Here is a 25,506-nt window from a genome sequence, read left to right as displayed (position 1 = left end):
CTGCACCATTTACCGCAATAGCTGAAGTAACACAAATAAAAGGAAACTGCGGTCACCATGCAAAATGTTGAAATAAATTTTAATCACAAATAAAACTCAATTAAGCACTTTCGGTATACACCTTCATCAGATCTAACAAAACACATTGCAATTCTCAATTTAAACTAAACAATAGCCAATTAATGATAGACTTTTACCCTCAGCCCTTTCAGAATGGGCTTAAGAGGAACATTCCCATTTAAACCTGGTGGCTTAGCCTGCAAATCCACTATCCAATTAATTTCAGCTACCTCAGTTATGTTTACCAAGTCACCCCCTCTCATATTACACACAACTGTTTGTAACACAATAAATTCGAAACTATGACTGGGGTGTGCGACGGCCGTGCCCTGGCCCAGCAATCAAGGAGCCTCAATCCTCACCACTAACACCAGGGAGGGCATCTCATATAGGAGAAAGGATAACAAATACACACAGTAAAGTGCAATTTCCCTTAAGTGCACACAGAGATCACAGTCAGTCTGGGGCTGGTTGCTCTCTTGCTCCCCAGGTCCTCAGTAAGACTCCCCACTGGCACAGCTACATGGTCCAGATCTCAGCCTAGCTGGCAAGCTAACCTCCAGTACCCTCTCTGTCTCACCAGTGCTTTGTGTCCCTGCCCAGGTAGCTGACACACCACACACACTTTGAGATAAGTATTTATACAACTTCACAGACACTCCTGGGAAAGGCTGACACAGATTCTCCAGCTGTGCCCCTTTACCCAGTCTATACAGCAGCAATTTCTGCCACCACCAGCTAATACTTATCAGCTACCCAAAGGCCCTTAAAAGGGTGCTCAATTACTACTCAGCAATATTATCCAATTGATAATGTGACTAATCAGTCTAAGGCTTATTAGAGTGACCTTGTACAATAAACTCTATAAATATGCAATTTACTCTAGAGCTTACTTATCTCTACACAAACAAACCACAGGTAAAAGGTTTTAAAATACTTAATAATAAATAATTAAAAACACAAGACAATACTACTACACCACAGTGATATCTAAGAATTCATAGATCACACAGAAACTTAAAACAATACAGTAGGAAAGTTATGACATAACAGAAAAACACTTAGTCTAACTTTCTTCTAAGTTCCTAGCTATTGCTACAAGAAAACATACTTCTAAGATACTACTTACATAAAGAGAGCATAAGGCAATGCTGAAGGTTGGATATCAAGATCAAAATGCTTACAGTCTCTCTCTCAACAATAGTTTTTAAAATCACTAACACATTTCTGCTGGGCCCTCCCAGATTACATCATTTTGCCACTTAAATTTTCCCAGTTTACACATTACATCATTTTGACACTTAGTCTGGAGTTCTCAGGCCAAAAGGCTACACTATTTAACAATCTAGCACCTGCTCAGGAAACTACAACAATAAAAGACATTTCACATGTACATGCTAGTAATTATTCCTTATGTTAAGACAACAGAAAGAATGTGTTCAGTTACCCTCTTCGGCACCACTATTTAGATCAAAAGGGTATACAAGACATAATTTTAATTTCAAAAGAACAGATGAAATGCTTGGCTTAGTTTTCTTATTGCAGATGGCAATGTTGCTACAATCCTGAAGTTCACATTTTACAGTGTTTTCTTTCATTTAAGAACACAAGCCTGTATTTTACATTTATATTTACAAATGATAGAATTATGTATCAAATTCTATTTGACTAGGCTGGCAGCCTTCGCCCATCTTTCCCCAATCTTCACAGGGTGTGCATGTACATGTTTTGCTAAGGCATTATTTAAATTTCCTTTTCGTATATAATTAGCATGCTGTAAAATTCTCTCTTTAAAACATCTACTAGTTTTGCCTACATAAAAACACAAGCATAGCCTACAAGTAGCAATGTATATCAGATCCTTGGTGTTACAATCAGCATAGGAACGTAGAGTAAAAGGAGTATTAAAAACTGGATGTTTAAAAAATTAACTTTCTTAATTAAAATGCATGCTTTGCAGTCTCTATAGGGAAATGTACCAGTTTGTTTACCCTTATATATTGTCACACATTTATTACTATTGTTATTATTATCCCTATTATTATTATTACAAAGTCTTTGCTTTAAGTTCTTACTATTTTTAAACTGGGAATAATCTCCTACTATCTCTTTAAAACTTCTCATCTATTGTCAGTAACCTCCAATTGTCTTTAGTAATTTTGCATACTTCATTTATATCACTAGCATATGTCAATGAAATTTTTGTATAATTATTTTTATTCTTATTTTTCACTTGTGCACCTCTTTTATCCCTATAGTTGTCAGGAAAATAAGAAATACCTCTTACAGCTCTTATCTCATTTTTAGAGGCTTCCAATTTTCTAACTTCTTTTCTCCTATAACCTCTGTCAAAAAGTGTTGTGTTAACGTAACAGATGCTTTTGAAAATTCATTATCAGATGCACAAAGCCTTGATGTTCTTATCAGATGCCCCTTCATGAAATGTTGATAGATATATTTTGGATGCATACTATTTCTATGCAAAAGTTGTTTTCCCAACATGATTTCCTCTAAAGTTTTGTTGCTATTTTTTATTATAATATAAATGGCGTTTAAAAATTAATATTTTCATATGACATTTCCAAAGTAAATTTCAAAACAGTTGTGGTCCCTTCTAAATATATAAGAAACTCCTTTAATTCATTTTCTGACCCATTCCACAGCAAAAATATAACATCCACAAATCTTTTATAATATATAATATTTTTATAATACGAGATAGCACTAATGTTCTTCCCAGTATGCCAACACTAGTTTGGCATAAGTGTTTGCGCAGGGGGTGCCCATTGCTACCCCCCCCCCCACACACACACTTTTGGCAGAATTTTTTATCTTTATACACAAAAATATTATTCTCTAAAATAATTCCTAGCAAAAGACATACAAGTGTTATATTATCAAAAGTAAAATCTGTTTTCTCCCTTAAATAGGCTCTGATGTTTCCCATCCCACAATTATTAGGTATAGTTGTAATTAATTTTTAACATCTTCTTTCGGCTTTTTCCCGGTTAGGGGTTGCCATAGCGGATCACCTGTCTGCTCATGATTGGCAGTGGAGTTTTTACTGTGCCGAGTTGCCAGCCCAGCGCCCAACCTTCCACAGAAGGCACACACATGCACGCACTCACACATAGGGCCAATTTAGAGTGTCCAATCCATCTGCAGCATGTCTTTGGGATGTGGGAGAAAACTGGAGCACCTGGAGGAAACCCACGTGACCACAGGGAGGACATGCAGACTCCACACAGAAGGCACCCCAGCTGAGGATCGAACTGGAGAACCTCTTGTTGTGAGGTGGCAATGCTAACCGCTGCACCACCGTGGCCGGCCTAATTTTTAGCATCTAAGGGTACATAATAAATATCTACTACTCACATCAGAAATTAAATACATATGCAGAGACTGCAAAAAAATCCTGTGTGTCTTTTAAAACAGCTATAAATAAGCACTTCTTTTAGCTTTTGCTCCACATATAAAGAAGCCAGTCTTCCCCAGCTACTATTGGCCTCAAGGGTGGGTCTTGTAAATTTTTATTAATTTTTGGTAGGTCTTTAATTATCAGTAGTTTAGGCTCCTTAACACACAAAGTCATACAGCTCTTTGTTAATCATTCATGACATAAGCAAATCACAATATGTGCTATTCACATTCAAAATCATTGTATTAATTTTCTTTCTACAAGTTCATATGTATCTATTTCATTTAGTAAGCTTAACATCCTTTCATCATAATCTTTTTCATCCATCAGTACCACCCCACTTCCTTTATCAGCTGGTCTAATCATTAAATCATTATTATTCTCAAGCTCTTTCAAGGCTAACATTTCTTCCTTACTTAAATTATACAAATGTTGCCTGTGTAGAGCCTTTAACTAATGTGTTACTTCAGTTTCACAAATTTTCAAAAACATTTCTAAAGCTGCATCTAATTGTGGTACAAAGAGACTATGTTTTCTCAATGATACTTTGCTAAAATTATAATTTGTGCCATACGTACTTTTTAGCATCACATTTCTCACAAACAATTTTAAGTTAATTGCATCAGGCAAATGTGATTTCTCTGCGGTATGAATGACAGTCCCTTGTTTAGAACTGCAATATGGTGCTCATTCGACAAAAGTTTGATAAATTAAAAAATAACATTTTCTGTGACAAATAATACATTAGAGTCTGAATTCAATTCTTCTTTTGTGTAACTTTATGTATTTTTATGCAACTTTCTTCTTATATTGCAGCTTTTCCACCTGGGCCTCTACTGAAAATGGGCTTTCCTGGCCCAGTGGACTTTCCCGGTAAACAAATGCCAATAAATAAATAATGTCCCCTTCAAGATGTGTCAAATGTTTGGACAGGTATATACAGAATGCAAAAAAATGACAGACCAAAACAATAAGAGCAAAGTACAATTTTGTAAAACAAAACAGTTTATAGTTTAGTTTCTAAAAACAAACATTGCTCAAAAACAGAAGTGTATAAAGTTATTTAATTCAAACTATAAACCAAGACAAATTCTTTGTCACAGAAGCTTCTTCATGTCTAAAAATTCGACCTTAGCTGCAGCAGACATGTTAAATATTTACGGATCATGTGACCCATTACAAAATCATTTCTAATTACAGCATTAAAAAAAAAAAATCAAGCAATATCACCATATGAGTGAGAATAAAACTTTACACTGATATGATGACATCGCTTAATTTTTTTAATACTTTAATAAGAAATGAATTTGTAATAGGTTATGTGATCAGTAAATGTTTAATTAAAATGGCTGCTGCAGCCAAGGCCAAATTTTAGAAGGTTTTGTGAAAAAACGTTTGTCCTGTTTTATAGTTTGATTTAAATAACACGTTATACACCTTTCTTCTGTGTCTGAACGAAGTTTGTTTTTTTTTGGAAACAATATCAAGAATGCCCATAATGCCTTCTAAGAAAATTAAGGTCCTGAATCACAAAAGCTATGTGGAACTTCTGAAAGCCTTTGTCCTGCTTCTCTGCATCATACAGGCTACTAACAAGAGGTCTCTCTGCATCTTGTACAGAGCCTCAACAGACCTTATTCTGTCAGATGTACTAAACACCTGTTCAACACATCTCATTCTCTTTTACAACATAAATAAAACATGCAGGAGGGCAGGGGCGGCCCATGCTATTGGACTGCAACCCCCTCAACTTTAAAATAACAAAAATAAAAAGAAATAAATAGAAAAAAAAATTTTTTAAATTGTTGGCTTCGCGCATGCGCACTAGTCCAGACTGCTGCTGAGACAGTCTGGAGCATGCGCAGATTGTCTCAGCAGCAGTCCTGACTGGGAAACATGGAGAACAGAGCTCCCAGGAGTCTATGCAGTTTTAAACTGCATAGACTGTTCTGGGAACTCGCTGGGAAAACAAGTCGGGGTCGGACTGCAACGTCAGCAGTCAGGAATTTAGGATCTCGTGCGACGGGCTGCAACATCAGCAGTCAGGAATTTAAGATCTCGGGCGACGGGCAGGGTCTGGATTGGTGTTTGCTGCAATCTCGTCGGGCAGGGTCAGATGTGCGCGGGTTTGGGTGTGGATCGGATGTGGGCGGGATCGGATGTGCGGTGGTGGTTTACAGGCAGGATTTATATTGGACTACAGGTAAGTGTGTGTGTGTGTGTGTGTGTGTGTGTGTGTGTGTGTGTGTGTGTAAATGCCCCAGGTGCAATATACTGGTGGTTACACGACTCATGGTGGTGTGGTAGGGATTACCTCAGGCTTGAACCCTGTACCTTGTATGCAGGTGTTAAAGATCTGAATTCCCTACCTACCACCATTTGTAAAAAAATTGCAGATTTTAGCCTCATATTTGATCTGATCTATTCCTCATAATATCTGCGGTTTGTAAATATTGCAATGCTTGATATTTGATGGTGCAGTGGTAGCATTGTTGCCTCATAGTTGCATGTTCTTGGGTTTGATTCTTGGCTGGGGTGCCTTCTTTGTGGGGGGTCTGTATCTTCTCCCTGTGTTTGTGTGGGTTTGCTTTTGTGTCCTCCCATGTTACAAAGACATGTCTGCATTATTTCTTCCTGGGCCTCTGCTGAAAATTGTTTTTTTTGTTCCAAGTCAGACTGTCCTGATTAACAAATGTTAAATAAAATTGACAGGCATTTGAATTTCAGACTTCAGGTTTCTGAATGTTTACTTCCTTACATATTTGATGGTGCAGTGGCAGTATTGTTGCCTCACAGCTATAGGTTTTCTGGTTTGATTCTTGGCTGGGGTGCCTTCTGTGTGGAGTCTGCATCTTATCCCTGTGTTTGTGGGGATTTGCTCTGGTGTTCTGCCATTTTACAAAGACATGTGTCTACAGTATTTCTCCCTGGGCCTCTGCTGAAAATAGTTTTTGTTCCGTCAGAAATAAAATTGACAGGCATTTGAATTTCAGACTTCATATTCTTCAGAAAATACATAGTAAAACAACTTTTTATTCTAGCAATAAATATATAGTAACACAACCTTTTATTATAGCAATTTTTTAAGTTTATAAGATGACTATTTGAAATTTTTCCTTATTTTTCGGACTGTAATAACCTGTTATTGGCTTTGTCCAGATTTTTTGTGCTAAGGTTGACAGCTATGGCAAGAACTGAATTCACTGAATATGTTTGAGGGCTGTAGTCCCTCATTACTGGGTTTGTCCAGGTGTTTTGTGCTAAGAGGTTGACAGCTATGGTGAGAACTGAATTAATTAAATGATAGCCATTTAAGTTTCAGTCTTCCTCTCTTTCACAAAGCAGCTTATTTGGCATAGTGGTAAGTTGCTCTTGACTGTTTTGCACAGGGACCTTGGCAGTAAAATGTACGGTGGTAACACAGAATTTTTCTTTCACAAAGCAGGTGATTTGGCATAGTGGTATGTTGTGCTGACTCTTTTGCACGGGGACCTTGGCAGTAAAATGTATGGTGGTAACACAGCATTTTATTCTACCATCTTTCCAAGATTATACAAGCAATGTTTAATGTGTCCCTGGTTTTTGCCCTTTTGACCCACCCCAATAAATTTGGCTTTTTCCAGACTTCTTGTGCTGCGAAGTTGAGATGCAGTTGAGTATTGAGTAGATTTTACAAAGAGCTGAGAGCTGCAGGGGAAGAGAAGTTTAGTGCTGATTATGCTAAGTCAGCTCACATTGCTAATAGCACAACAGGTTGTGTACTTGCTTTTGATGCAGAAGGTTGTTGGTTCTACTTCCATAAGGGGTGAATGCTGCCGTACTGAAAGGTAAGATACTAACTATGAGCCTGTTATCAGTTTGCCATCCATTTCTTATTGCAATATTACTAGCTTATTCTTAATGTAATTTAGGCAATTTATTCCTCAGGGGCATCAGACACTTTATTTTTCGATGAAACCATGAAATATAAAGGTGATTGCTAGCAGCAACCTCTTCATTACAGATTTATTTAACGTGGAATTATTTCGATGACTTTTTTACTACTTCAGAGATTGTGCATATTTACTGATAATGGTGGACTGTAGAATTTGAGTAGACTTTTATGATGGAAATGTTCTGAATTGGGCAGTTTTGTTTCATTGTTTACTGGAAAAATGTTCAAAGCAATAGGAAGGTGTATCAAAGAGCACACGTATGTTTCATATGCAAGGGGCCTATGATTTGAAAACAGCCCAGAATTAATTTTTATTTGCCACGGGTAAAATGTATTTTCTTTGAATGTGGGTTTTAATGTTGTTTCAATGAATGTGAGTTTCAAGGGCAGAGAAGTTTTAATGCCAAGTTTGTTTAGCAGATGTCTTAGTGTTTGTGCTGTAAAATGCAAAATAAAACTTATAAATGAAGTTCAAATCATCACAGAAGTAAATCAGTATGCACATTAGTGTTTATGGTAAATGGAGTGAAATAGCAAAGTAATGGATAATTGGAATGGCTGCAGGGGGAGGCTCCATTCGACCATGGTTTTGTGAGGGGGAAGGGCGGCAAACTTAGGCAGCCCCAGCTGAACTATACCACCCAACTGTCCAGATTTTCAAAGAATGAATAGATTTTTTGCTTCTTATTTTTGGTTTGTTCCTCATAAAATTTGTAGTTTTCTGGCAAATCATTTAGGAATTAAGTCACTAAATAATGACACACTAGTTTCAGACTTCATAACCTTCAGAAAAATGCATGCTAAAGTAAGACCTGTTCTATCAACGGTCCCAGTTTATACAAGAGCAATTTTTAGTACTGTTTATATGTTCCTCCAATATATTTGGCCTTGTCCAGATTTATTGCATTAAGAGGTTGAGAGGTACATGCTAATAAATTGCTTTACAGAATTAGGCATAGGCAAACCTCTCAACTGTCCCTGATTTTGGCTCAAAATGTTGCTCTTCCCCTAATGATCCCTCCGCAAAATAGCAATTTTGGAAGAAAACATGGAGGGTTTATAATTAAGAAATAACTGTAATAATCAGATTACTTTTATTTCAGAAATGCATGTAGATTATTTTATTTTGTCAGCTGCTCAAGTTAGCAGTACTAATATTAAAGTGTCCCTTCTTTGACAGGTTCTATTTTATATTTTTACATCACATTTTGGTCCATTTTTCATAAAATTGTGTTTTTTTTGGCAAATTAGTGACAAATAATTAAAGACTGAAGTTAGAAAATAATGACAGACATTTGAGTTTCAGATTTCATACCATTCAGAAAATTCATACTAATGCAAGACCTCTATTAGTTTTCTAAGTTTATAAGAGCAATATTTTAAAAATTGTCCTTATTTTTGGGCCTTTGTCCCATTTCTTTGTATGGCTTTGTCCAGATTTCTTGCTCTGAGGTTGAGAGGTATGACAAATGTGTCAGGGCCATCACAAGTCAGCCAGAGACATTTCAAACTGTGACATACTTGTTGCACCCACTCCCCCATGTAGTGACTCTGGATGTGTTGAAGCAAGGCAAGGAGTAGTTATGCAGTGTAAATGTGCAGAGAATCCCACCCATCCAATGTAGACACAAGTACTAGAGTGGCTTTTCATCTGTCCTTGATTTTTACAGAATGGCCTGGTTTCTATCATATTTTTTGTACTGTTGATTTATGCTTATTACTCAAAGTGCCTGTTGCTCTGTGTTTAAGTAGCAATACTTTAATGACCATCAGGTAAGCTTGGCTGAGATTGCAAGATGCAAGTAAGCTTTAATAAGCATACTGTTAAAGAACTGCCAACATTGAAAGCCTTTCTGTTGCCATGTAGAGAATACTTAACTAGATAATGTATAAGCCTTGGGTATTGAAATGCATATGCCAGTATTTGTAATAAAGGACAGAATTACATTATTTTAAGAGTCTCATTACACTTGGAGACTACCAGTCATCTCTGCAGGCTTTACCCGTAAACCGAATGCCAATCGCGTGGTCCATAACCTGTACAGTAATCCTTTTAAGCAATGTATCTTGAGCTTATTTCTTGTTTGCTTTTCATTTTTTACTTTGATCATGTTTTCCCCATGAAACAAGTAGATGTCAGGCAGCAGGTCTTTTTTTGGATAAGGAACATTTTTACAAGTGGGGGCATCAGACATTTCTACTTTCAGCATGTTACTTGTTACTTTAATAAAGCTGAATATAAATTATAATTAGAACTGCAGTGCAAGAAATGGTTTGAGTTGAGTGCTGCTTGTTTTTCTTATACTTGATGTTGACTGGCATTCCATTAATGTATTAAAAAAAAAGTAATTTATTTTTTTATGCCTCACAACCTTTTTTGTTTCCATCTAGATATTAAGCTGTCATGCAGCCAATGCATTGAAATATTTTTATTCTTCTACACTTCATTTTGTCTTGATTGGACTCTCATAATGACAGTTTGGCACCCAGGGCAGTATATTTAGTTTTTGTTGTTTGCTACTACAGGTGTGTGGTAGGGAATACCTCAGGCTTGAACCCTGTACCTTGTATGCAGGTGTTAAAGACCTGAATTCCCTACCCACCACCATTTGTAAAAACAAATTGCAGATTTTTGCCTCATATTTGATCTGATCTGTTCCTCATAATATCTGTGGTTTGTAAATGTTGCAATGCTTGATATTTGATGGTGCAGTTGTAGCATTGTTGCTTCCCAGCTGCAGGTTCTCAGGTTTGATTCTTGGCTGGATTGCCTTCTTTGTGGGGTCTGTATCTTCTCCCTGTGTTTGTGTGCGTTTGCTTTTGTGTCCTCCCATGTTACAAATACATGTCTGCATTATTTCTTCCTGGGCATCTGCTGAAAATTTGTTTTGTTCCAAGTCAGACTGTCCTGATTAACAAATGTTAAATAAAATTGACAGGCATTTTAATTTCAGACTTCAGGTTTCTGAATGCTTAATTCCTTGCATATTTGATGGTGCAGTGGTAGTATTGTTGTCTCACAGCTATAGGTTTTCTGGTTTGATTCTTGGATGGGGTGCCTTCTGTGTGGAGTCTGAATCTCCTTCCTGTGTTTGTGTGGATTTGCTCTGGTGCCCTGTCATTTTACAAAGATGTGTCTGCAGTATTTCTCCCTGGGTCTCTGCTGAAAATTGTTTTTGTTCTGTCAGCAGTAAAATTGACAGGCATTTGAATTTCAGACTTCATGTTCTTCAGAAAATACATAGTAACACAACCGTAACACAACCTTTTATTCTAGCAATTTTCTAAGTTTATAAGATGAATATTTGAAATCTGTCCCTATTTTTGGGACTGTATTCCCCCATTATTGGCTTTGTCCAGGATTTTGTGCTCAGGTTGACGGCTATGGCAAGAACTGAATTCACTGAATATGTTTGAGGGCTGTATTCCCTCATTACTGGGTTTGTCCAGGTGTTCTGTACTAAGAGGTTGACAGCTATGGTGAGAACTGAATTCACTAAATGATAGCCATTTAAGTTTCAGTCTTCCTCTCTTTTACAAAGCAGTTGATTTGGCGTAGTGGTATGTTGCTCTGACTGTTTTGCACAGGGTCCTTGGCAGTAAAATGTATGGTGGTAAGACAGCATTTTATTCTAACAACTTTCCAAGATTATACAAGCAATGTTTAATGTGTCCCTGGTTTTTGGGCTTTTGACCACCCCCCCAATACATTTTGGCTTTTTCCAGTTTTCTTGTGCTGTGAAGTTGAGATGCAGTTGAGTATTGAGTAGATTTTACAAGGAGCTGAGAGCTGCAGGGGAACAGAAGTTTAGTGTTGCTTAAGTGAAGTTGGTTTGCCTTGTTAATAGCACAACAGGTTGTGTACTTGCTTTTGATGCAGAAGGCTGTGGGTTCTACTCCCACAAGGGGTGGATGCTGCCGTAATGAGAATGTTCTCCTTGGTGAAGATACTAACTATGAGTCTGTTATCAGTTTGCCATCCATTTCCTCTTGCAATATTACTAGCTTATTTTTTTAATGTAATATAGGCAATTTATTCCTGAGGGGCAACAGACACTTTATTTTTCGATGAAACCATGAAATATAAAGGTGTTTGCTAGCAGCAACCTCTTCATTAGTTACAGATTTCTTTAATGTGGAATTATTTAGATGACTTTTACTTCTTCAGAGATTGTGCATATTTACTGATATTGGACTGTAGAATTGTGCATATTTACTGATAATGGACTGTAGAATTGTGCATATTTACTCATAATGGTGGACTGTAGAATTGTGCATATTTACTGATAATGGTGGACTGTAGAATTGTGCATATTTACTAATAATGGTGGACTGTGGAAGTCTGAGTAGACTTTTATGATAAATGTTCTGAACTGGGCAGTTTTGCTATTATGGGTGCATGTGTTTTGTTTCATTGCTTACTGGAAAAATGTTCAAAACAAATTTAAAACGCCCTCTAACAACTGTACTGTATTGTACAAGGAATATAATTTAGTACAATGAGGAAGGTGTATCAAAGAGCACATGTATGTTTCATATGCAAGGGGCCTATGATTTGAAAACAGCCCAAAATTAATCTTTATCTGCCACTGGCAAAATGTATTTTCTTTGAATGTGGGTTTCAATGCTGTTTCAATGAATGTGAGTTTCAAGGGCAGAGAAGTTTTAATGCTAAGTTTTCATTGTGAGACTGCATTGCTTTGTTTAGCAGGTGACTTAGTGTTTGTGCTGTAAAATACAAAATAAAACTTTCAAATGAAGTCCAACTCATCATAGAAGTAAAGCAGTATGCACACTAGTGTTTATGGTAAATGGAGTGAAATAGCCAAGTAATGGTTCATTGGAATGGTTGCAGAGGCTCCATTCAACCATGATTTTGTCAGGGGGGGAAGGGCAGCAAACTCAGACAGGCCCAGCTGAACTATGCCTCCCAACTGTCCAGATTTTCAAAGAATGAATAGATTTTTGCTTATTTTTGGTTTGTTCTTCATAAAATTTGTAGTTTTCTGGCAAATCATTCAGGAATTAAGTCACTAAATAATGATACACTGAGTTTCAGACTTCATAATCTTCAGAAAAATGCATGCTAAAGTAAGAACTGTTATTCTGTCAACTGCCTCAATTTATACAAGAGCAATTTTTGGTACTGTTTATATGTTTCCCCCAATGTATTTGGCCTTGTTCAGATTTACTGCATTAACAGGTTGAGAGGTACATGCAAATAAATTGCTTTATAGAATTAGGCATAGCCAACCTCTCAAGTGTCCCCGATTTTGGCTCAAAATGTTGCTCTTCCCCCTAATAATCCCTCCGCAAAATAGCAATTTTGGAAGAAAACATGGAGGGTTTACAATTAAGAAATAACTGTAATAATCAAAGTTATAGATTACTTGAAATGCATGTAGATTCTTTTATTTTGTCAGCTGCTCAAGTTAGCAGTACTAATATTAAAGTGTCCCTTCTTTGACAGGTTCCCAGCTGTATTGTGTGGCTATTTTATATTTTTGCATCACATTTTTGGTCCATTTTTCATAAAATTGTGTTTTTGGCAAATTAGTGACAAATCACTAAAGACTGAAGTTAGAAAATAATGACAGACATTTAAGTTTCAGATTTTATACCCTTCAGAAAATTCATACTAATGCAAGACCTATTCTATTATCTTTCTAAGTTTATTAGAGCAATATTTAAAAAATGTCCTTATTTTTGGGCCTTTGTCCCACTTCTGTGTATGGCTTTGTCCAGATTTCTTGCTCTGAGGTTGAGAGGTATGACAAATGTGTCAGGGCCATCACAGTCAGCCAGAGACATTTCAAATTGTGACATAGTTGTTGCACCCCACTCCCCCATGTAGTGACTCTGGATGTGTCCAAGCAAGGCAAGGAGAAGTTATGCAGTGTAAATGTGCAGTGTCTCCCCCCATCCAAGGTAGACACAAGTACTACAGTGGCTTTTCATCTGTCCTTGATTTTGCAGAACGGTCTGGTTTCTGTCATATTTTTGTACTGTTGATTTATGCTTATTACTCAGATTTATGCTTATTACTCAGAAAGTGCCTGTTGCTTTGTGTTTAAGTAGCAATGCTTTAATAACCATAAGGTAAGCTTGTCTGAGATCGTAAGATGCAAGTAAGCTTTAATAATTATACTGTTAAAGAATTGCAACATTGAAAGCCTTTCTGTTGTTGCCATGCAGAGAATACTTGACTAGATAATGTATAAGCCTTGGGTATTAAAGGACAGGATTCCATTATTTTAAAAAGCTCATTACACCTGTTGGAGACTTCCAGTCATCTCTACAGACTTTACCCGTAAACTAAACAGAATGCCAATCATGTGTGGTCCATAACCTGTACAGTAATCCTTTAAGCAATGTATCTTGAGCTTGTTTCTTGTTTGCTTTTCAGTTTTTACTTTGATCATGTTTTCCCCATGAAACAAGTAGATAGTTGTCAGGCAGCAGGTCTTTTTTGGGTAAGAAACATTTTTACAAGTGGGGGCATCACAGAGATTTCTACTTTCAGCATGTTACTTGGTACATTAATAAAGCTGAGTATAAATTATAATTAGAACTGCAGTGCAAGGAGAAGTGGTTTGAGTTGAGTGCTTCTTGTTTTTCTTATACTTGATTTTGACTGGCATTCCAGTAATGTATTTAAAAAGTAATTTATTTTTTCATGCCTCACAACCTTTTGTTTCCATCTAGATATTAAGTAAGCTGTCATGCAGCCAATGCATTGAAATATTTTTATTCTTTTACACTTATTTTTGTCTTGACTGGACTCTCATAATGATGGTTTGGCACCCAGGGCAGCGTATTTAATTAAAGTTAGTTTTTGTGGTTTTGAGCATAGCCCCTCCCCTTTCTAGTTGGCCTCACCCCTTCCCCTTGACCCCACCCATTCAGCTGTCTCCTGCAGCCCCCCTTTGATTTGAAGTCACCAGCCGCCACTGCAGGAGGGACAGATATGGATCAAATTGAATATCACTTCTTTGGAATCACCTTCCTCTGCACACACAAAGCACAGAACTTCTCTTATACTATTCAAACAATCTGGACCAATGGATAGATAACTGCAAAATCACCCTTTGTTTAGCACCCTTTTCCCTTTTGAATAGGGCAACTTGTAAATGCTCTACTCATTTAAAGGTTATTCATACTTAAGATACAACAGTTAAAAACTTCATGGGAATATATGGTTAGGTTTCTAAATATCCTCAAGGATCAAATGCCCAGTTAGTACCTATGAACCTATAATACATGCCCACACACATACTTAAGAATCAAATGTGACTGTGTACAGATTTGTAGCTAAGAAGGCAAGTCAGTCTGTGTGCTGGGCAATGCCCCCAACTTGCACCAACTCAGGTATCAAGCTGAGGACAAGTAAAGTCTTCAGCCAAAGATGAGAACCAAAAATGTTATTTTAATGGTCTTCGTAGATTCTCCATCATTTGTTCTAGGAACACTGCAGTCTCTCTCTTTCATAACAATGTAGCTACACTGCATGAAACAGCTGTTATCTGACTAGCTGGCATTGTTCCACTATACAAACAAGAGGCCACAGCAGTTTACTTAGAAACAGAGTACATGGAACTGAGAAACAGAGTACATGGCTTACTACTGCTTGCCTTAAAAAATAAAATATTAAGAGTAATATTGTGCTCAACAGGAAATACTGGTATCAAAATGCGTACTCTGGCTAAATTCTTTTAACAAATTCTTTAACAAGTACCAAAGTCTTGTGCAATTTGTTGTTTACTTCTTCTAAACTATTTGTTTAGTCCAAACAATCACCTATGCAGTTGTACAGGTTATATCTAGCATCATGACACACTACGTTTTCTGTGGTTAATAGTTACTGGACTTGAAACTTCTCACTTTTTAGTCAGATTACATTGTTTTTAACCTCATCAGCTCGTAAGTGCTGAGAGTTCACAAATATCCCATCCCCTCAAAACAAATCAAAGTAATTTCAAAACTAAATGATATCTGCTGATGCTTTAAGACGGCAAATAGACCCCTGTGTAAAGGAACTGCAAAGCCTGTCAATCAAAGTCTACTCACTGACCTCAAGTAACAGGCACAAAACAGCTTGTCAAGATTCTGCTGTATCCTGTGGAAACAAAAACAGAAGATAAACATTGGTTGGTATGAAGTCAAAGATTTAAAAAGTCAAAACTCCAAGCTGGTACAACTGAGGACTCTCTTCTCAGCCCACAATTCTTTATCACTCTGGTCATATCCAGAGTTTTCACATCATTCCACCAGCCTGATAAAAACCCCAAATGCTACTTTAGTATTTAGTCACTACAATCAAATCTTTCTGACCAAGTCCCCTTTGGCTAGGCTAGTGACTCAGACGACAGCAGACCCAACTCCAGTTTCAGAAAGAATGCATCTGCTACAACTAGGTAGGAGGTATGGATCACAAAAACAAGATATATGTTCCCATCTTGTGCCTGTACATGTTACCAAACCATTACAAATGTATTAGCTGCAAAAAAAGCAATGGCAAACATACACAAACTGCACATCAAGGTGGTATAGAAAATTAAGACAGATATCCACCTTTTTTTCAGGTGCAGAAAACTAAAAATCTAGACACTTCACTGACCACACCTTTCCAGTATAAATCAAAAAGTAATGGGAAGAAATAAATTTCTTTCAGTCCCTACCACAACAAAAGTGTTGCCATTTGTTCATCTTGCAGCACAGTCCTTACAGGATAAAACCAGTCAAAAAATGAGAAACGGCATCTCTGCAAACAATGACATTCAAGAAAACAACTTTTGCAAACATACCATGTCCCTGCTATCCATGCTGTAATCAATTTTCACATTTAAATTAAATAATTACTTAAAAAGCCAATAAAGTGGCACACATTACACAAGGCATCTCTGTACATAAATAGGTGATAGTTAAAGAGAAACCCAACTTCATTTACAAAATGGGAGAAAGTTGAGTCGATCTTGGTGTCTGTACAGAGATCATTAGCGTCAATCACACTTCAGTAACGGCAATATTTCAGCTTCAGATGCCTGCAGAGGGTAGGCAAAACTCTCAGAAAATGCAGCAACATATAAAACGTTCATTACAAAAGTATTAAGAAATGTACAATGTGCACACGGTGCAACAGGAATACAAACTTGTAGTCTGTGAGTAATGCTCAGTACTGCCTTCTGTCTGTGGTGCAATGCTCATATTTTACAAGATATGTTGTCAGGGCAGGACACATACTTCCACTAAATGTAAATGCTGTCTGGGTTTCTACCAGTGTCACAGATGTTATGCCCTGGAACTTAAGAATCAGTGGCGATATAGTGGACAGCCATTTTATACACTGCCAATCTGCATTGCACTAAGAGTGTTCCACACAGTATGCTGACAGGAGACTAATCTCCTTCCCGTACATGGTGTGATTCATAAAACCAACTGTTTATGTATGTTATTTATATTTTTCATGATTTCAGTCTTGTGCAGATACAGCCTAAGTAATGAAAACAAATACTTACATGTAGTAAAACGAAGAGCACCCACATCTATGTTGTATGAGCACAAAGACATAGCCAGGACTCTGAAGTCAGGCAGACCCAGCTGAATATTTTGCAAACACAAAGCAATACACCTTGCTGTTGAAAGAAAACTGCATTGGTTCTAGGGCAACAGGAATACTCTGTATTGCAAAATACAAAATTCAGCAGACCTTTATGAGTGCAACACAACCATTACATTTTTGAATGAAGTGTACGTCTTGTACAAAAGAAAGTACAAAGCTCCCAAGCATTTCACTGTACTATAGCTGCTGAAAATGTGTAATAAAGTATAAATGTCTTAAGTTTATTGCACTTTGTAATCTCTTTTCATGTTATGGTTTGAACCACTGAAATAAAATGTGACAGATGAAGCATATTAAACTGTAACAGTCTAGTAGGCACAACAGACAAAAGAATGATATTGTAACATATCTTAGATCAAAGCTCTTCGTAGGGAAACAATTTCTACTTGTTGTCTCTCGCAACAAAGAAAGAAGAGACACAAAAACAGCCAACTGTAGTACATAAAAAAGCAGGCAGCTAGGACTGACTAGTACATCAAGTAGGATAACCAGGATTACTGTCAGTTAAAACAAAGCCCTAATCAGACACCAAAGCATGAAAAAAAAAATAAAAGCAAAAGCCACAACATGCAAAATGCACAATGAGAAAATTACTTTTGCTATAAATGCTTAATTAGTAACAGCAAAACTACAACCTAAAACAAATCTCTTAACACAGTGAATTGTTTTTGTAGGCTGGCTGTACCCCACCCTTCCACTACATTCTCTTTACTTACGCACACTAACTCCATGATTACACAGCTGTGGGGAAAAGCAGTACCACAAAAAATTTGCTTCCAACCTCCAATCATTTCTTCAACAGTATCATTATCCCTTTTCATTTCACTGGCGCTTCAACAGATTGAACATTACCGCTATCAGCATTTTACAGTTCTGTTATATGCAACAGCTACTGCTTTAACTACATGATCCCAGGCAATTATACCAGCATTAGCACTACAAAGAATATCTATGTGTATTTTTTTAAATGCAGAGGATTAGTGATGAAAAACATCTATAATATAAGCTGTATTTTTATACAGATTCTACACATTAACATCCCGTACAACCTCCACTTCTATACACTATTCACAGGTGACAGTACTATGTTGACTTCAATGGTTAAGAAAACACAGACAGCAACGTGGTTGCAAATCTGAGACTACACCATATATTTAACATATGTATATATATATATATATATATATATATATATATATATATATATATATATATATAGCCCCACACACACACACACACACACACACACACACACACACACACACACACACACAGGTATACCAATCCATCTATGAAAAACAGTTTAGACAAACTCAAGAGGATGAAAAATACAAGTTGCGGGCCAAATTACCAAGGCACACAAACAGTGATTCTCTCTCTTCATTTCAGAAATTGTTTTGATGGAATTTTATTTTATTTATTTATTTATTTTATTTTGCATTTGTTAACCGGGCTAGTCCAACTGGGTATATTTCCATTTTCAGCAGAGGCCCGGGGAGAAAAGCTCCACAGTAACATTTAAATGTTTATAATGTACAATTTTGTGAGAAAAAGGAAACATGAAAGTGTAAGACAAACAGTACATGAGAGAACAGTAGTTCCAAAGTCAATACTATCTAAGAAACAATACCATATACAAAGAGAAATATTTACACAATATAAAAATAATACAATCGTTAGAAATCAGTAGAGAGCCTTAGCTATAGTAAAATAAGCTAATTAAGAAATACAGGAACTTTGAAAGGAATAAGATACTCCTACAGTAATGTATGTGAGGTTGTTAACAAATATGTTCACAGTTAGTTCATCTCCTATTTTTAGGAAATAGTTTAAAGTAGTTTACGCTACTAAGGGGTAAGTAGTGTTTGAAAAAGTAAAGGGGAGGGAGGATATAGAAACATGGCAAAAATGAATGCAGACAATTAGTCAGGGTAACAGCAAGGGCATAACCAGTTAGTTATAAGATGTTGCTTAGGCCTTTGTTTAAAGAGTGGGAAGGAGGGAAGTGCAGTTAGATCTGATGGCAACATGTTCCAGAATTTTCCAGTGGTATTTGAAAACAAGGAGTCACCTGCCATGTTATTAGATTTGGTATTGCTAGCCAGTAGTTTAGTGGAGAAGCATAAGGAGTTGAGGTTTACATAGGGGGTAACAAGGTTTGTGAGTATCGGTGGGTTCTTGGGCTGGTACAATACCCTATGAATAATGGTAAGTTGGGAGAGTATCAGAATGTTTTTTAGTTCAAACCAGTTAAGTAGCTTTAAGTTCAGACAGTGATGGGTTCTAAATGGGTTCCCAGTGGCAAACCTTGCAATATTATTATAGGAGTTAGTTAGTTTAGTGAGGTTACTTTTCTTTAGGTTGGTATAAATGGGGGAAGCATAGAGAAGAGTGGAGATTAAATGGGAGTGGGAATAGTAGCTCTGGCTGTTGGTGTTAAGAATGGTTTTATTCTATATAGGGAGCCCAATTTTCTATTTACGGATTTTATAGTGTTATTGATATGATTATCAAATGTAAGGTTATTGTCAATTACGACTCCTAATAGTTTGGTGGTAGAGTCTGGGGTTATAATGGTGCCATTATTTGATTTGATAGAGAAATTGATTGGGGGGAACTTACTGTTAGGTGTAAAGAGTAATAGCTTGTTTTTTTTTGGCATTCAAAAGGAGGCAACGTTTTAGGAACCATGCCTCGACTGATTTGAATACTATCTGAGTTAGGGATTGTAGTTCAGATGTGGAGTTGGCAGAACATATGAACGTGGAATCATCTACATATTGTATGCAAGTAGCTTGAGGAATTGCTAAGTAAAGGTCGTTGATGAACACTGAGAATAGAAGTGGGCAAAGAATGGAGCCCTGAGGTATTCCAAGGGAGACTGGTAGGTGGGAGGACAGTTTATTCTCCCAAAGGACTGCTTGTTTCCTATTGTTAAGGTAGGACTTAAACCAATGAACATCCTTGGTGTCAAGAGCAAGGGATTCAAGAGTTTTTAGGAGTAGTGGGTGGTTGACTATGTCAAAAGCTTTTGACAGATCAATAAAGTGTGCAGATGAGAGGAAGTTGTTGTTATGGTTTTTATTGATAGAGTCAGTGAAAGATAGGAGGGCTGTGGTGGTACTATGAAATGGCCTGAAGCCATGCTGACAATTAGCTAATATATTATGTTGGGTTAGGTGGTTGATAAGTTGATGGTGAATACATTTTTCCATAACTTTTGCTAAGGGTGATAAGAGTGCTATTGGCCTGTAGTTGGAATACTCATTGGAGTTTCCACCTTTATGTAGAGGGATAATGTGGGAAATTTTCCAGATATCTGGGATGGTTCCTTCATTTATGGTTCTGTTTATAAGGATGGATATAGGATATGCAACTGCTTTGGCTGCTTTTTGCAGGTAAAGTATTTGGATATATGTGGTAGCAATGGGTTGTAATTGGAATGTAGGGTGAGTATTAGGTAAAGAGGTTTGGAGATTAGAGTTGTTAGTGAACAGTTGGAAGGCTAGAGATTTTATGGTGTCGGTGAAGAAGGTATTAAAGGCATTGGCAGTTTGAAGGGAGGTATTGTTATCAGCCCCAAGAGGGGGGGTGTACTGGAATGTCCTGGGTGTAGGAGTCTATTAATGCTAGACCAGAATTTTTATGGGTTGTTTTGGTGAGATTGCTGTAGGTTACAATAGTAGTTTTTTTGTCAGTCAGTATAGCTTTTTTAGTGGTATTCCTTAGCTGTCTGAATGTTTGTTGCTCTGAGATATTTTTGGATGCTCTCCATTTGGCCCAAGATTTATTTCTAAGTAATATGGATTGTCTAGTATCTTTTGAAAGCCAGGGGGCAGGTTTGGATTTCATTCTGATAGAACGTTTAGGACCATGCTTGTCAAGGATAGTTAAGAATTTAGAATTAAAATATTTGACTGCCTGCTCAAGAGGGAGAGTTTTTAGTGGGTACCAGTTACAGGCACTAAGTTCATTTTGGAATAACACAGGGTTAAAATGTTTGTTGGTTCGAGAGATCTTGTAAGTAAGGGTGTTAGGGATATCATTCTTTTGTCTTATGATGTAAGTTAACATATGATCACTTAAGTCATCAGGTAGAGTTCCTGCCTTGTAAACTTGTTGATCTTTATTAATGAGTATCCAATCTAGGATACTCTCTTTATTATTGGGTTTGTTGATTCTAGTGGTGGTGGTAATAGTTTGACTAAAGCCATGAAGATTGATATGTGATGAAGGATTCTCTGTGTTTACACGTTTCCAGTCAGTATTGAAATCACCAAGTATAATGGTTTCTTGTGGGTAAGAAGATGATACCCAGCTCAGAATGTCTTCTATTACAGAAATATTATTACCAGGTGGTAGGTAGATGCAGATAATATATATGGCTTTGGAAGCATTTAGTTGAAGTCGGGAGATCAAAACTTCAGCTTTACTATCCTGAGGTGGGTTGCAAGATAGGGAGGAGATCTCTAGAGTGGATTTATACAGTAGAGCTACTCCCCCACCTCTACGTTTGGTATGGTCGAGTCTTAATATGTTGTAACCTGGGGGAATTATTTCATTATCTTTAGTTGCCGGTTTTAACCAGGTTTCAATAAGGCAGAGTATATGAAAGGAATGAGTATCAAGAAGGGCATGGAGATATGCAATCGTATTGTTTATACTGCGGATATTAAGATGACCTAAAAGTAAAGAATTTGAGAGACAGGTTTGGGTAGTAATGGTGGGGGAAGTGGAAGAAGGAGTTGTACAAGATGAGAAGCTTGTGGGGCCTGGGTTGGGATGGATGTCACCATCTTTTAAGGTGGGAGTTTTTAGGGCAGAAAATGGGTGGTTGAGGAAGCTGGTTAGGTATTTTAGTTTTTTTAGAGTTGTGTTATTGAATTTAATATGAGTAAGTCGATGATACTTGGCTAGCAGGTAGCGGGGTGTGGGTGTGGTGTTTATTTGAAAATGGGTAAAGATGTAGTTATCACTAGCTGTTTGTTTAGGAGAGTAGTTGACGTAGTTAAAACTGACTTTGTTAATGGGGATGAAGAGATAGGCGGAGGTGAGAATAGATATGAGAGTAAATAGTATTAGAACAAACTGGTGAAAATAGACTGACTCGCTGCAACAAACACGGATCCTGGTGCCACAACAAGTCGGCCGATAACACAAGTCGGAGTGCGTAAAAAGTTTTATTTAAGTGTACAAAGAAATAAAATCCACTTTTCGTCTGGAGCAATCTCCCAACTTCCTCAGAATAAACATGGGCGTAATAACAACACGTATTTTATATAGTTAATTAATTAATTAAACATGTGATACACAAGTTGATTAATCCATAAAATTAAAGTGGTATAATACATACATAAATACTGAACCATACAATAAACGCTAAAAAATAATAAACTGCTGATAAGTGAATAACTTAGTAATTAAAACCCAGCTTCATATTTTAAAATAATGAAAAAAGTATATATATATGTATAAAAATAAAAGTATATATATATATATATATATATATATATATATATGTGTGTATTATAAAGCTTGGTTAAGCAGCTGTTAACAATTGTTCGTAAGATTTTCACCTCTATTTAACAAGTACTGATTCATCAACTAACAATGAATAAACAAGTAAATAAACGGATGAGTAAATAAATAAATAAATAAATGAATGAATAGGTGGGTAAGTGAACCTACTAACAACCTACCAACTATACTTTCATGTATACTAAAACTTCATTATGAGATATATATAAAAAAGAATAAATATGTATGTAAACAAATGTATGTTATTATTTATTAAAAAATATTTATTAAAAAGTATATATATGTAAATATCGATAAAAATAGATATTAATAAATCCAATGTAATGGTAATTTAATTATGAATAACTGTATAAATATGTTTATTTGTCTATATAATTCAGCTCATATCAGATCGCTGCTCAAATAATACATATAACAATGATAAAAATGGTGAACTCTACAGGGAAAAAAATACACACATGCATACACATACACACATGCACAGATGCGTATATATATATATATATATATATATATATATATATATATATATATATATATATATATACATGTATGCATATATGTATCCACCTAGTGTTCAATAAATGTGTCCATATTGATGTAACAGCAATATAGCATTATAATGGTAGTAAAAATAATAATAAAAATGTAGAAATATATAGGTATATAAACACCCTCTTCTAACAGCCCAACTGATGTAAACGAATTCTGATAAGCTTTTAGTGACAAAAAATTAATACCAAAAAATTATCATTATTGTTGTTGGTGTTCCCTAGTATACAAGACATTTATTCTCATTACTTTCCTCATCTGTTAAGATTTTTCAATCTAAGAATACACATAATTGAACACATTTCATTAAGATCAGGGTGTTGGCAAGCATTCACTCTAAGTTGCCAAAGCAATTCTATTCTCTCCAATTTTAATGACTCAGGACCACCTCTTCCATCATTAAATAATTGGTCAATGACTCTAAATTTGAATTCATGCCCCTCAAAGTCACTTATATGTCTAGCAAGTGCGTTTTCCATTTTCTTCTTACTTATACAGTATTTATGAGCATACACAGTTTACACATTTACATCAGTTGGGCTGTTAGAAGAGGGTGTTTATATACCTATATATTTCTACATTTTTATTATTATTTTTACTACCATTACAATGCTATATTGCTGTTACATCAATACAGATACATTTTTTGAACACTAGGTGGATACATATATGCATACATGTATATATATATATATATATATATATATATATATATATATACGCATCTGTGCATGTGTGTATGTGTATGCATGTGTGTATTTTTTTCCCTGTAGAGTTCACCATTTTTATCATTGTTCTATGTATTATTTGAGCAGCGATCTGATATGAGCTGAATTATATAGACAAACAAATTTATACAGTTATTCATAATTAAATTACCATTACATTGGATTTATTAATATCTATTTTTATCGATATTTACATATATATACTTTTTAATAAATATTTTTTAATAAATAATAACATACATTTGTTTACATACATATTTATTCTTTTTTATATATATCTCATAATGAAGTTTTAGTATACATGAAAGTATAGTTGGTAGGTTGTTAGTAGGTTCACTTACCCACCTATTCATTTATTTACTTATTTATTTACTCATCCATTTATTTATTGTTTATTCATTGTTAGTTGATGAATCAGTACTTGTTAAATAGAGGTGAAAATCTTACGAACAGTTGTTAACAGCTGCTTAACCAAGCTTTATAATACATATATATATATATATATATATATATATATATACTTTTATTTTTATACATATATATATATATATATATATATATATATATATATATATATATACTTTTTTCATTATTTTAAAACATGAAGCTAGGTTTTAATTACTAAGTTTTTCACTTATCAGCAGTTTATTATTTTTTAGCGTTTATTGTATGGTTCAGTATTTATGTATGTATTACACCACTTTAATTTTATGGATTAATCAACTTGTGTATCACATGTTTAATTAATTAATTAACTATATAAAATACGTGTTGTTATTACGCCCATGTTTATTCTAAGGAAGTTGGGAGATTGCTCCCGACAAAAAGTGGATTTTATTTCTTTGTACACTTAAATAAAACTTTTTACGCACTCCGACTTGTGTTATCGGCCGACTTGTTGTGGCACCAGGATCCGTGTTTGTTGCAGAGAGTAAATAGTATTAAACATTTAGTTAGGATAGGTTTAGTTGTTGAAGACATATTTTAAAGAGTTTATTATGTAGTTATAGCAGGAAATAGGGTAAGAAAGACAAAGGACAGTAAGGGTTTTATGCAGTTGTTAGTGTGGGAGTGGTGATAGGTAGTGAGATAGCTTTAAGAGGGTTTTAGGAGGAGTTACAGGATGTTGGGGAGGAAAATGTGAAAATAGGTGGAGTATGGTTACAATAATTAAGTTGGTAGAAGTATTGGATTGGATGGTTGGGATAGGGAGTGTAGCTTAGGAAGTATAAGTGTAGGACCCCTGGGGTGGGTGGGAATTGGGGGTAGGGTAGGGGAGCGGAGTGAGCCCGCAGGGTGAACGGAGCGGGCAGACAAGATAAGTAAGAAGCTGAGTGAGAACAATCAGTGGAAGTCTGACTGTTATCAGTGAGTATGGGTGGAGATAAGCAAAGAGAAAAATAAACGTGGTTGTAATAGTGGAGGGAGTAGTAAATTGTGTAACAGAGACTTGGGAGGGGTTGAATGGGACTACAACATAGCAAAAAATAAAATTAATGTTTCTGAGCTAAGGTCTAGGACAGAAGGAGCAGTATAAAGGAAGGTGAAACTAGGTGAGGGCACTATCTAGAAGACAGACCCTATATTGCAGCAGTAGCTCCTGAAAGTAGAATAGCAGGTCAGGGACTAGGGGGACAAGCTTGAAAATAATTAAGGG

General features: G+C 36.0%; 1 protein-coding gene across 4 annotated transcripts in view; it reads right to left on the bottom strand.

The window, feature by feature from the left end:
- Positions 1 to 25,506, bottom strand: part of MYO1B (myosin IB) — a 2,891,345-nt gene that overhangs the window by 2,841,854 nt on the left and 23,985 nt on the right. Inside the window, exon 1 of one of the 4 annotated variants that reach the window (XM_044075200.1) lies at positions 15,484 to 15,504. The exons of the other annotated variants lie outside the window; for them this stretch is intronic. The gene's annotated coding sequence lies outside the window, so the exon portion shown is untranslated. Of the gene's footprint in view, positions 1 to 15,483; positions 15,505 to 25,506 lie in introns of those variants that run through there. 4 annotated transcript variants of the gene reach the window in all.

This window comes from Protopterus annectens, chromosome 6.part0 (genome assembly GCF_019279795.1).
Source record: "Protopterus annectens isolate FY-2018-M chromosome 6.part0, PAN1.0, whole genome shotgun sequence".
Taxonomy (NCBI): Eukaryota; Metazoa; Chordata; order Ceratodontiformes; family Protopteridae; genus Protopterus; species Protopterus annectens.
The sequence above is the reverse complement of the archived record's forward strand: the minus strand, read 5'-3'. Positions and strand labels throughout refer to the sequence as shown.